Genomic DNA, 13,272 nt, shown 5'->3' with positions numbered 1-13,272 from the left:
CCTGTGGGGCATAGACAATGCAATACTTAGCTGTCAGACTGCAGCCATACATCACACACCACACATCTGACACACTAAGGCCCTTCTGTGTGTTGAACACAGCACACAATGAGTCGACTATTGCTCCTAGTTCATAGTCATTTGTAGACATCAATAGGCTGATGCCTTCTGCGTTAGTCTATGTGGTATAGATACCAAAGAGGGGGCATTCCAGGAATTACCCCTGTATTACTGTAGCTGTCACTGGTTTGATGTGCGTGTATTCGTTGGACACCCTCTGTAGTGTGGGTTCTGCCAGCAGTCCAGTTGCCAAACACTCCTGTGACATAGGTATATTAATCCCTGTGTTCTGAGAGACTGCCTTCCAGACTATCTGCAAATATACAGAACTGAGTATATTTATTTAGGAAATAGAGTTTGTTAATTGTTGCTTAGATCTCTGTTGAAACTGTTGTCTCCCTGTTCTGACAGACTGATCTGCAAATATACAGAGCTGAGTATATTTTTTTTGGTTTTAGAGTTTGTACTGTTAGTTGTTGCTTAGATCTCTGTTGAAACTGTTTTGTCCCACCTACCCTCCCTATTTTTGGTTTGTAGTTTAAATTTGGTGGCTTTTGAAGTTGCCCGGGCCACTGTAGATTTGATCTGGGACACTCCCCCAGTCCCATCTGTTTACCACATTCTACCTAATAAATTCTTTCTTCACTTGCTTTTAGTTCTTTTTAATTTAATTGCATTTTTTAAACTGTGTGTGGTCTAATATTGCTACATACTCAAGTGTGCCAGCTTGCACTGCATGTGAATTGTTTTTACTACCATTTTTGCTACTTTTCTGTAAAAAAAATGTAAGCCTGTTTCCTACCTTTCCTGTAACTAGTGTTCCAAATACAGATTTGCTGTATCCAGGACTGTATGTAAGCTTCTGAGCCCCCCCAAGCCTTTCTGTGTTGGAAGGAAGCCTTCTAGCTTATCAGTGGGAGTGGTAAGCACTAGGTACCCTGGCTGCCACATAAGGAGTGGTTCTGGCCCAGAAATTGCAGTTATTGGCCGTTTGGGCAATCTCTTCCATCTCTCTCAACTTTCTGATTTGAAAGCCTGCATTTGAACTTGTTTCTGTCCTGTAACTCGTCTAGTGCAGATACAGATTCTTAGTTTTAGCACTTAAATTTGCTTATTCATGCTCAGCACTTGTTCAGAACTTGTAAGCACTAAATAAGCTACTAATTACTATAGCAGTCAATCTTCCTCATTACCTAGAGGAAAACAGTTTTTGTACTTAATTTTCTCGCTTGCTTAGAGAAAAACAGCTCTTGTACTCACTTTCCTCACTTATCTAGAGGAAAATAGTTTTTAATTCAGGCATGTCCAAGGGTCAGCTCCCAGTGTTCTCTCCTGTCTATCTGATGAATCTGGGCATCTTGAGGCAATGTAGAAATTGCCTCATGTACACAGACAACCCTCTCCTCCTACCACCCAACACTACAACCTGTGAGAGATGCACTTATCTAGCCAGACTGGAGGTAAAGCTCTCTCCAACCAAGACTGAACTTGATAGTCATCAGGAGAAGGTAAACATTTGCACCACATCACACTCATCGCATAGTCTCACTAAATCTACACCACCAAAATCCACACATAGTAACACAAAAACATTCATGGAGGCTCTTAATAATAATCTGTCTAAGCAACAGAGACCTCCAAAGCAGAAACATAAGCAACCTCCATCCCCCAACACAACCCAAATGACACATAGCCCACAGACTCATTGTGCCACTCAACCACAGCCAATAAGGCAAAACAACGTACCCAACACACTAGTCATAGGTGACTCTATAGTCAGACACACTGATGTCCCATTCACCAGGCTAAACAAGGAGAAGGTTATTGTCAGCTGCCTGTCAGATGATCCGTCACATAACCCACGCACTCAGGTCACTCCATAACAAGTACAAATATGACTCTGTCATTGTCCATGTTGGTGTGAATGACCTGAGATGAACCTCCATGGACTACATGAAAAGAGACATGGAAGAGCTCTCCGATCTTGTAGCCCAGGCAGGTATAGCCTAGCCCTGAGTAGCATTCTGCCATTGCCCTGAATTATACTGCAGTACAAGGACAAAATGATTGACTTCAACAATTGGCTAAGCTTCTGGTGTTATTCTAAGGGGATTCAGTATCTGCCTGCTTGGGATGACATGGTTGACAGACCACAATGCTTTGCCAAAGATGGCCTGCACCTGTCGTTCCTGGGATTCCGGATACTGGCTAAGGCTCTTGCTGCCCTTATAGTGCCTTTTTTAGGCAAGGTTCAAATAACAAATTCACCACCGTAACAGGAACAGGCAAGCAAAAACTGAGGGTCATGCTAAATGCTAGAAGTCTAAATCTCAAAATGCACTCATTCAAGGCACTCCTTAAAATGGAGAACATCAATATCTGTGTAGTGACTGAGACCTGGTTCAAGGCTCCAGAGAGCACCCCTGCGCTACCAGGCTATAACTCATACCACACTTTTCGGCCATTTAACCTGGACTGAAACACCAAAGGCGGAGGTGTGTCCATATTCATTAAGGATATCCACACCTCCAGGCTAGTTGTTCAGCGTAATGCATCTGAGGTTATCCAAGTGCAACCAACTCTGGGCAAAACTGCAATCCAAATTGTAGCTTGCTACAGATCCCCCACCATGCCCCAGGATTCCAACCCCTTTTTTCTTGATGTACTGGAAAATATTAGGGTTCAACCAAACACCCTAATAATGGGTGACTTCAACTACCCCTCCAGTAACTGGGAAAACTACTTGTGTACCAACTCCTTACCTCAGCGCTTTCTGGAATTCATAAACTCCAATGCCCTGGATCAACATATCCACACCCCACCAGGGGCAACAATATCCTAGACCTATTCATTACCAACATGAGTGACTGGTGTTCCACACCTGAAGTCAACTCCTCGTTGGTCCATTCCGACCATAAGCTAATTACCCTAGATATCCACATCTTGCCCTACCCTTCCCATTAAGGAAACCATGGTAAAGAATTTCTCCAAAGCCAACTTCATGCTTCTTAAGACAGAAGTGGTGAACTTCATGACACCCATGCAGATGGACAATACAGTTACAACTGCTGAATCCTACACAAATGCACTCTATAAGCACTTACACGAGTGCATGGATTGTGCTATCCCAAACAGAACCAAGACACCATCCTCCAAAAAAGGAAGCCAATCTGGTGGTCCCCTGCCATAAACAAACTGTACAACAGAAGGAAGAAACTTGCAAAAGAGATTAGAATCCCAAGAGTGGAGAGGCACCCTGGTCAACCTCAGTAGGAAGTTGAGATCCCTTATAAGATCCTCCAAAGCTAGCTACAAAATTCCAAGGACAACCACAAAGCATTATATAGCTATGTCAAGAATCTCGATGGAAGCACCCAGATCTGCTCTGAGTTGCAGAGCAAAGGCATAAAAATTACAGAACCAACTGATATTGCCAACATCCTGGCAGATAGATTCAGTGCTAACTTTACCACCCCCCACCCCCTAAAGGGCCCATATCTATACAGGAAGAATGCAGAGTCCCTGTAATCACAACTACACAGGTAAAAGCTGCACTCTCTAAAGCCAAAAACACAGCATCCATGGGACCGGACAACATCCCAGGCTGGGTTTTCCATGAACTTCAGAACGAACTGGCTTCCCACTTAAGCACCATGTTCACTAATAGCCTCGCATCAGGCTTTTGCCCAGTGAATGATGCACAGCAACAGTTATCCCACTCCACAAAGCGGGAGCCACCACTGATCCCAGGAACTATCGACCTATTAGCCTGATGAGCCTGGTCTGCAAGGCCATGGAACGTATCATCATGGAACTCATAAACAAAGACATTGGTAACCTCCAAACTCTGGATCCCACTCAGTTCGGGTTTGTGAAAGGCATATCATGCTTCCTGAACCTGATTGACCTCTTTGAGGCAGTCACCAAAGCTGTAAATGAGGGTAAGGTGGTTCACACAGCCTATCTTGACCTCGCCTAGACTTTCGACACCGTGCCCCATTCTGGAATTATAGCTAAACTCATTAAACTAGGTTTAAATCCCTATGTCACAAGATGGGTTGCCAACTGGTTCACTGACAGAACCCACACTGTAAAAGTTGCAGACTCCAAATCTGACCTCAAAGCAGTGACAAGAGGAGTACCACAGGGTTCCGTCCTGGGACCTCTCCTGTTTGATATCTACCTCTCTGAAGTACAGGCTAACACAGAAGGCCTCTGGTTAACAAAGTTTGCAGATGACTGCAAACTAGGAGCCATAGTCAAGTCCCCAAATGATGTGGACATCCTACGGAAGGGCTTCGCTGAGACAGATGCCTGGTGTCAGAGCCATGGCCTCAAGCTCAATGCCAAAAATGCAGTGTCATCCCCTTTGGTAAAAACTATGTACCCATGAACTACCGCATAGGCAGCAATCTACTTAACACCAAATGTGTGATAAGAGACTTTGGGACCCAGGTGGACAGTAGTTTCTCCTTTGATAGTCACATCGCCACAGTAGTCAGGAAGTCTTTCTACATGGCACACGTCATCATAAAAGGGTTCTCATCCAGGTAAAAAGAGGTCATTGTTTCCCTCTACTCGACACTCATTAGACCCATTATAGAGTACAACGCCCCTTTTGGAATGTACCTCACAAGACATCTGCAGCAGCTGGAAAGGCCACAGAAGTACCTCACAAAGAGGACTACTGGCCTCAAACAAATGCCCTACACTGACCGCCTCAAAAAACTCCAGCTTTACTCCGTAGCATATCGCCTACTCTGAGGTGATCTCTGCCTAACATATAAAGCTATGTCAAACCCAGAGCTGTTGGACATGCTACACCTAAAGAAATCACAATCCCTCTGAGCTACACACTCTAGGGACCTAAACCTTGTCACCACAATAAACAGGACATGCTGGGGGGATAGATTCCTGTCCCAGAGACTTCCCATACTCCTGAACAGGTTACCCATTTATGTAAATCAAAGTTCTTTTTTAGCACTCTTCAAGAAAAATCTTGATGAGTGGATGGGAAATAGGAAATACACCCTGGGGATCACTTCTGTGTCTCTGCTCGACAGTGGCACAGGAAAATAACTTTCTTGGGTGGCGTAAGCCAGAGAACCTTGTTGGCTAGGCTTACATAGGCCCTTGGGCTAATAGCCTAGTACCTACCTACAAACCTATGAACTTATGAACCTAGTTTACTGAGTGTAGCTGGAACACAGTATGGGTGATGGTGTCGTACGACCTGGCAAGGTCATGATATACAGTGTGAATCAACCCTACTGTCATCTACATCTGTACCGAATGCATCAATTACACTGACTATGGTTCATGGCCATACAGACCAGACTCAGCATGGTAGTTGTGCACTATGTCCCATTATCAATGGTGTCTCCCCCTTTGTGGGGTGTGATAACTGTTGCTGTGCACCATTCAGTGTGTACACAGCCTGACATGGAGCTATGATTGAACATGATGAGTATGTGGATAGCTGAATGTTCTTACATTTATGTAGGATACACCTTGGGATGGTGAGAGGTCCCATGAAAGCTGTATGTATGGCATTAGAGAGTGCAGCTTGTACCTGCATAGTCGTTAGTACAGGGGCCCTGTAGTGTACATGGATATATTACTAAGCATACCTGTAGTGGGTGGGGGTGGGATTGGGTTTAGATTCTCCAAGGCCCTATCAGGATGGGTGGGTGCTATTTCTGTAGGTGCAGTACTTCCCATGCCATAGTGCTGTGCAGCACGGCAGGTCTTGTTGTTGCCATTACGATTAATGACACAGCTATAGAATGCTCTATGCTTGGCCTCAAAATATGTGGCTGATTGCTTTCATTGTAGCTTTGCATGGTTTCATATGGTGTATCTGCATCTTACTGAGGCTGAACAGGGATCACCTACACTCATGTGTGTTTGCTCTTGCAACAGTTACTACCTTCTGTGGTACAGTTTAAAGCATGGTGCCACCAGTTTGCCTACTTGTTTGTGTTGGGTTGACTCCTGGTTCTGTTTCAATGGCACAATCACTGCACATATGTGACTGCTTAGGTTTCATTTGTGTAGTATTCAGCATTTGCACATGCATTGTCCATCTGCATGGGTACCATGGCACTCACCGCTCTGCTCTTAGGGAACATAACATTGGCATTGGAGACTAACTATTTGTAGCATACTGTTAGCCCTGTTTGTGTGAGTACTGTGATCTAGGTCAATGGGGTCGATAGAATCCAACATGCATTGAGCGCAGGTGTTGGTACATGAGGAGTCTTCACAGTTCTTAATGGAATAGTTGAGTGTAGCCAATAGTATGGTTCTGTCTCAGACCTATTCTTCCCCATTACAGCACATTGTGGCAGTTGGGAAGTCCGTGGCCTGGTGGGTGATCTGTCTCAAGGTGCTTTTTGAATTCCACTGTGGCACAAAGGTAGTTACTCAGCATAATGCATCTGATATTATGCAAGTGCAATTAGTGTACATATCTTTCAGGAATATGGACACACCTATGGCCCGTGTGTTCCAATAAAGGATAATGGGCAAAAGGTGAGTATGTGTTATTACATGGTCATGCAGGTGTGCTCTCAGGAGCATTGAAACATGTCTCAGCCACTGCACAGATATGTTCTCCATGTTAGGGATTGACATATGTGTGTCCGTATAGTGTTTCTGACATATATCATTGTGTAGCGAGACCCACAGTGTATTTCTTGGCTGTCCCCGTAACAGCAGTGGACCCTCACCTGAACCGTGCATGATGAAGGCACTATAGGGGAAGCATGAGCCATAGGCTGTATCCAGATTCCCAGCGGTGACAGGTGGAGGCCATGTCTGGCAAAGCATCATGGTCTGTCAACCATAGTATCCCAGGACAACAGATACTGGATACCCTGCGACATGCATCACTACACTACACAATTGTAGAATACAATTCTTTTATCCCTGTACTGCAGGATCATTCTGGCCAGTGGCAGAATGCTACCCAGACCTTGGGACATGCCTGCATTGTCTACAAGACCTGACAGTTCCTACATGTGTTTCCATGCTGTCCAGGCTACTGCATCACAAGTCCTGCACAACAACATGGAATATGCCAGAGCCATGTGTATATATCAATAGGTGGTCTGAGTGCATGAGTATGTGGTTAATCATGTCAGACAGGCAGCTGACAGTATGTATGCCCTTGTATAGGTCGGTGTGTAACATAGTGCTGGGGTTTACACTAACAAATGAGTACTGTTGGGCATGTTTCCAGTCATGTGTTCAGAGGTGTGGCACAATTATGCATACTATGTCATACAGTTTGTGTATATTGGTGTCTGTCTCTTCCTGCTTGGGGGGGGGGTCACTTGTTCGGCCAGATACTTAGATGCGGCTGTAAATGTGTGTGATTACCGGTAGTGTGTGTGGGTGTCCTTACTGTATTCTGGTAAGGGTATGTGTTGGTTGTGTTAATGAACTGCATGTGTTAACCTACACCTCATGACTGTCCAGTCCAGTCATGGCTGTAGACTGGGCTGCCATCCAGCTTACCCTTGTACCTGCATCCCAGACAATGTGTGGGGCATGGTATTAGGTGGATCTGGCAGTGTACATGGCATAGAGATTACATTCCCCCAGAATGGCCACATACACAAAGCTCACATTAGGAGACACCAGTAGCTGACTGGTGGACATACCTGTATGAGCAGTCAGTACTACAAGTACCAAGTACTGTCTTTAGTTTACGTATTGCCTATGAAGATGTTATAGACAGTGATGCTCACATGTAATTATCTGTGTTATGGACATGACAACACTGGCTATTATGGAAACAGTGTAGCTACCCTTGGCAGTGAACCTCCTCTGAGAAGCACATCACATCCTGTTAGTTGATTACAGATGATGCATGTGTCTACAGGTCTGATTCCTTCTCTGTGTATATACTCACATATCCACCAGGACCATGAGCTCTGCTGGGCACAAACACCCACTCCCCAAACAGAGTCATGTATCAATAGGCTCTGATGCCACTATCAACATGATCAGGATATAATCAGATAAGGTGAGCCATCACCTACGATGCGGCTATTACACATGGGCAGCTGTCTCCTACATCTTACACTCCTACTGCAGATGTTACACTGGAGTTAAAGATGGTGTGCAACCTGTTTCATTGCCAGTGCTGTGCACTACTTTACATATAGTATGTGCAGGCAGCTGTTAGGTTGGGCTACACAAACCTGGTAGTTCAACCAGTGTATCTGTACTCTCAATATCCACTGTATGTAGGTGTGCACATAGCCATTTGGCCCAGCCCCATAACAAAGGTCGCTACACATTTGCATAACATATACACATGCACAGCTGTTATTGCTTGCAAACGATAGTAGCAAGGTGGATATTACATGTGTTATGTGCATGTATAGTTACCTGGCTCTTCCAATTGTCTTTGCTATCATGCTGCTAACCTGTCAGATGATTACTAATGTTATGTATCCTGTCATTGAGTATTGTAATTGCCAGTAGATATAACTACTGTTTGCATAACATATCAGAACTGCTATGTAGAATAGAATACAGATCTGCCTAGACACCTGTACATTACACAGGTATTGGCACAATATCCCACAAAGCATGCTGTATTTGCATGGTAAGCCCACCTTTAACATGTTCATCTTACTTATACATCCATACGTATATCGACTGTTACAATATAACAACATATACTATCCCCCCATTATAGAACATACTTGTTGGACCACTCCTGATACTGACAGTGGCTGAAAGCAAAATGGTGGGTTCCAAGCCCATAGCATCCCTTGTGGTGTATGTGGAGTGTGCCGTGTGACCTACAGCAGTACATCACTACAAGTTAGCTATTTCCACTATATGCACTGATTACACTTTAATTCCTAAAGTACAGATACTACATACAAACATACTACATGTTATACATACCGTCTTATTAATCAGAGGCGTTGTTAAATAGTGCACTACTCGTTTTCATTTTTTATTTCCATGTTTTGTACTGTCCTACAGGTAGATACAGTTGGTTTGAATGTGTGACAAGGCAACCTTTTATAGTTACAGATCAGTAACATGTGCTATCCTGATGGCTAATTGGTGCTCCAACGTAGCTAATTACTTGCACATCAGCTGCGCTGCTACTGCTTTAGCCAATACCATGGCAACAGTGGAGTATAACTGAGTACTCCACTTGGGCATTGTCCCTTTGCCTTACTTGTGATGAAGACAGCGTGGAGGTTTTTTTGGAATCCATTGCAACAGCTGTATTGAGACGAACAGTAACATATTGTGTGTAATGCCTGGAGGAGTTGGTCTAAATGTGAGTACTGCTGATATATTTCTGAACATTGCTACTTGTGCAGAGTTTGTTTGTACCTAATACTTCTGCATATGTGTCAGTCTGGTCAGGTTGTTTGACCAGCTCAAGGCTGCATAGCTATGCATATAATGTTAGGGGGTTTACAGTGTGCTTACCAGACATATTTAGTTTGGTGTTACTGTGTATCATACTGTGCTTATAATCAGTACTCGGTAAAACTTCCTGGTATACGGACCTCTCAACCCTCTGAAATGGGATTAGTTCATACAAACCCCATTACATCAGCAGCTGCTCAATTGTATAACAGCATCTATTTCACATAGGGCCATGTTAGTGTGTCTGTGTCCAGGTATGTTAAGGTTTCAACAGATGCTGTACAGCAGTTGCATAATTGGTTATGGTATGACAGTATGTATTGATGTAATTATTTTGGTTGTGGGGTAGATGTTGGTGGGTGTACATAGCACATGCAGGTGTGTAAGAACCCCTTTTTTACAACGTCTATTTGTGTGTGGGTGTTCTTTCCCTATGTGAACACCTATCCCTTAGTGGACTAATACTATGGTAAATGCAGGTTGATTCATTAAAGCACTATTAAATGCTTCCTGTATAGCATGCAGGTACTGTTAGTCCTTGAATCCTTTTGGCAATAGATCAGAATGTATTAAAGATTAGTAAAATGAAAGCTGTCTGTGTAATTCTGTCATGGATATTTGCATTCAATGCAGTTATGTTGGTGACTGTGTCCATAGAACATATTTGTAATAGCGTATTGGCCTATACTCTTCCTATGTTATGTTCATATTGTTTGGGGGGGGGTCCGAATGTGTGATTGCTATGGTCCATTTTATACTCAGATGTGACCACTTTGGATGCTGTCTACAGACATGTATGTATGTGTATATATACATATATATCTATATATATATATATATATATATATATATATATATATATATATATATATATACACATTTATATGTGTGAGTGTGTGTGTATATGTATATAGATATGTGCATTACTTCATACATTTATCTATACCTCCATAGATGTGTAAATGTTTCTAACCTATCTATAAATCTATGTAGACCTGCATAGATCGACATGTCTCTATGTATCTGTCTCTCTCTCTCTCTCTCTCTATATATATATATATATATATATATATATATACATATATATATATATATATATATATATATATATATATATATATATATATATATAAAATTAACCGCACTCAAAAAAATTGAACGAAGAGAAGAACTTTTAACTAAGAACTGAACTTGTGACAATAAAAGCATTCAAAAAATAGTAAATCACCAACAACTCTTATAGAACTTTAGCACTTTCGTCTTATTTATTATCAAGACTTCTTCAGAAAGACATGTTTCATAAGTATGAGCAACCCTTTTCACTTCCTTTATATACATTAGTTCTAGCAGGCCATTTAAATTAACAACAGTTCCTTTCCAATAGTAAAGTGTGAACAAGCAGGGTGCTGTGTGCATTTTCATTAACATTACAATGCAGTTACATAAGGTAAATTAGTGAGACAGTAATAGCCTTGTGGTGCCGTGTGCATACTAAAAGGATTGTGTGCAAAAGGGATCGTGTGCAAAAAGGGATTGTGCAAAAGGAGTGTGTGCAAAAGGTTGTGTGCAAAAAAAAATTTGGGGGGGAAACGGGAAGGATGACAGTCATGCTGTGATGATTCTAATATAAACACATAACTTATGAGTCTTTGCCTCCAAAGGTAAGTAAAGAAGGGAACAGAGGAAGGTGGAGGAGTCAGGTAGAGAGTCCTACTATGCTTTGTTATCGGTGTGTGTGTAGAGTAATGTGTGGGTATGCCACCTGATGGGGGAGTGGGAGGAAGCGGTGTGGACTTGAGGGGGGGCTGGTAGGGGGCTGCCCATGACAAGGAGCATATGAATGACAGAGTGTCCCAGAAGACTGCCAGTGCGGATGGTACCAGCTTTGGGCTGGTTTGGATGGCATCACCCCTTGAATGGCTGCATGAAATAGTGAGACCGGGGGGTATAGTTGGTGCGGTCAATGGGGGTTAGCCTTGTTATTGGGAGCATGTGTGTGTAGGGGGTATGGGGGAGTCAAAAGTCAGAGAGAGAGAGAGGGAGGAAACATTATATTCACTTGCACAGTTGTAAATCCATAAATACATTAAATCTACTTGCACATTCTTCAAAACCTCTTGCACAGTTCTTCAAACCCTATCACATTTCAATCTCTAAGTGCACATTTAATGTTCAGTGTCTCGTTGAGACCTGGATAGACATCAGCTCTCAGTTCTATCTGCCATTTTAATTCTCGGACTTGAAGGAATGTGTCCATGTCCCCTACAAATTCTGTTATTTTTTCCAGCACTGTGAATTTGAATCCTGTGAAGTTTGGGCAAATAGCACTGTGTTTAGCCAAGGCATTCAAACTGTCCTGTTTGTGTATTGCTGCAGTGTGTTCTTTAATACGGCTACTCAGCTTCCTGTTCATTTTGCCGATATAGAAATTCCCACAGTGTTCGCAGAAAGCACAGTAGACTACATTTTTTGTGTTGCAGTCATAGTGGTCATGTAGACTGACAGTTCTGTTGCAGTGCGGGAAGGTGACTTTGTTGTTTTTTCATATGTGTACACAGGCAACACACTTGCCACAGTCAGCTGAGAGTAGTCGTAGAAGAACACACCACTGCAAAGCAACACACACAAACTTGAATGCCTGCATAAACACAAACACAGTATTTGCCCAAAACTCACAGGATTCAATTCACAGTGAAAAAAAAATAACAGAATTTGTAGGGGACATGGACACATTCCTGCAAGTCCGGGGGAAGAAAAATGGCAGAACTGAGAGCTGATGTCTATCGATAGACAATCTCACACAGACACTGAACATTAAATTAAGTGGTATAGGGATTGAAATGTGATAGGGTTTGAAGAACTGTGCAAGAGGGTTTGAAGAATTGTGCAAGTAGATTTAATGTGTTTATGGATTTACAACTGTGCAAGTGAATATAATGTGTTTCCTCTCTCTCTCTCTCTCTGACTTTTGACTCCCCCATACCCCCTAAACACATGCTCCCAATAACAAGGCTAGCCCCCACTGACCGCACCAACTATACCCCCCGGTCTCACTATTTCACGCAGCCATTCAAGGGGTGATGCCATCCAAACCAGTCCACAGCTGGTACCATCCCGCGCCTGACAGTCTTCTGGGACACTGTCATCATTCATTTTGTCATGGGCATGCCCGGCCCCCCCCCCCTCACCCTCAATTCCATTCTCCTCCCCTAATTTCATCAGGTGGCACATTACTACCCACACACGCACCGGAGCAACAGCCAAGCATAGTCTACCTGACTCCTCCACCTTCCTCCGTTCCCTTCTTTACTTACCTTTGGAGGCAAAGACTCATAAGTTATGTGTTTATATTAGAATCATCACAGCATGACTGTCATCCTTCCCGGTTCCCCCCCCAAATTTTTTTTTTTTTTTTGCACACAATCCCTTTTTGCACACGATCCCTTTTTGCACATGATCCCTTTTTGCACACAATCCCTTTTAGTATGCACACGGCACCACAAAGCTATTACTGTCTCACTAATTTACCTTATGTAACTGCGATTGTAATGTTAATGAAAATGCACACAGCACCCTGCTTGTTCACACTTTACTATTGGAAAGGAACTGTTGTTAATTTAAATGGCCTGCTAGAACTAATGTATATAAAGGAAGTGAAAATGGTTGCTCATACTTATGAAACATGTCTTTCTGAAGAAGTCTTGATAATAAATAAGACGAAAGCGCTAAAGTTCTATAAGAGTTGTTGGTGTGATTTACTATTTTTTTGAATGCTTTTATTGTCACGAAGTTCAGTTCTTA

General features: G+C 42.8%; 1 protein-coding gene across 3 annotated transcripts in view; it reads left to right on the top strand.

Annotated features, from left to right (window-relative positions):
- The window catches only part of DGKI (diacylglycerol kinase iota), a 5,490,864-nt gene that overhangs the window by 641,642 nt on the left and 4,835,950 nt on the right, over positions 1-13,272 (top strand). The gene's annotated exons all lie outside the window — the stretch shown is intronic.

This window comes from Protopterus annectens, chromosome 11.part0, assembly GCF_019279795.1.
Source record: "Protopterus annectens isolate FY-2018-M chromosome 11.part0, PAN1.0, whole genome shotgun sequence".
Classification (NCBI taxonomy): Eukaryota; Metazoa; Chordata; order Ceratodontiformes; family Protopteridae; genus Protopterus; species Protopterus annectens.
The sequence above is the reverse complement of the archived record's forward strand: the minus strand, read 5'-3'. Positions and strand labels throughout refer to the sequence as shown.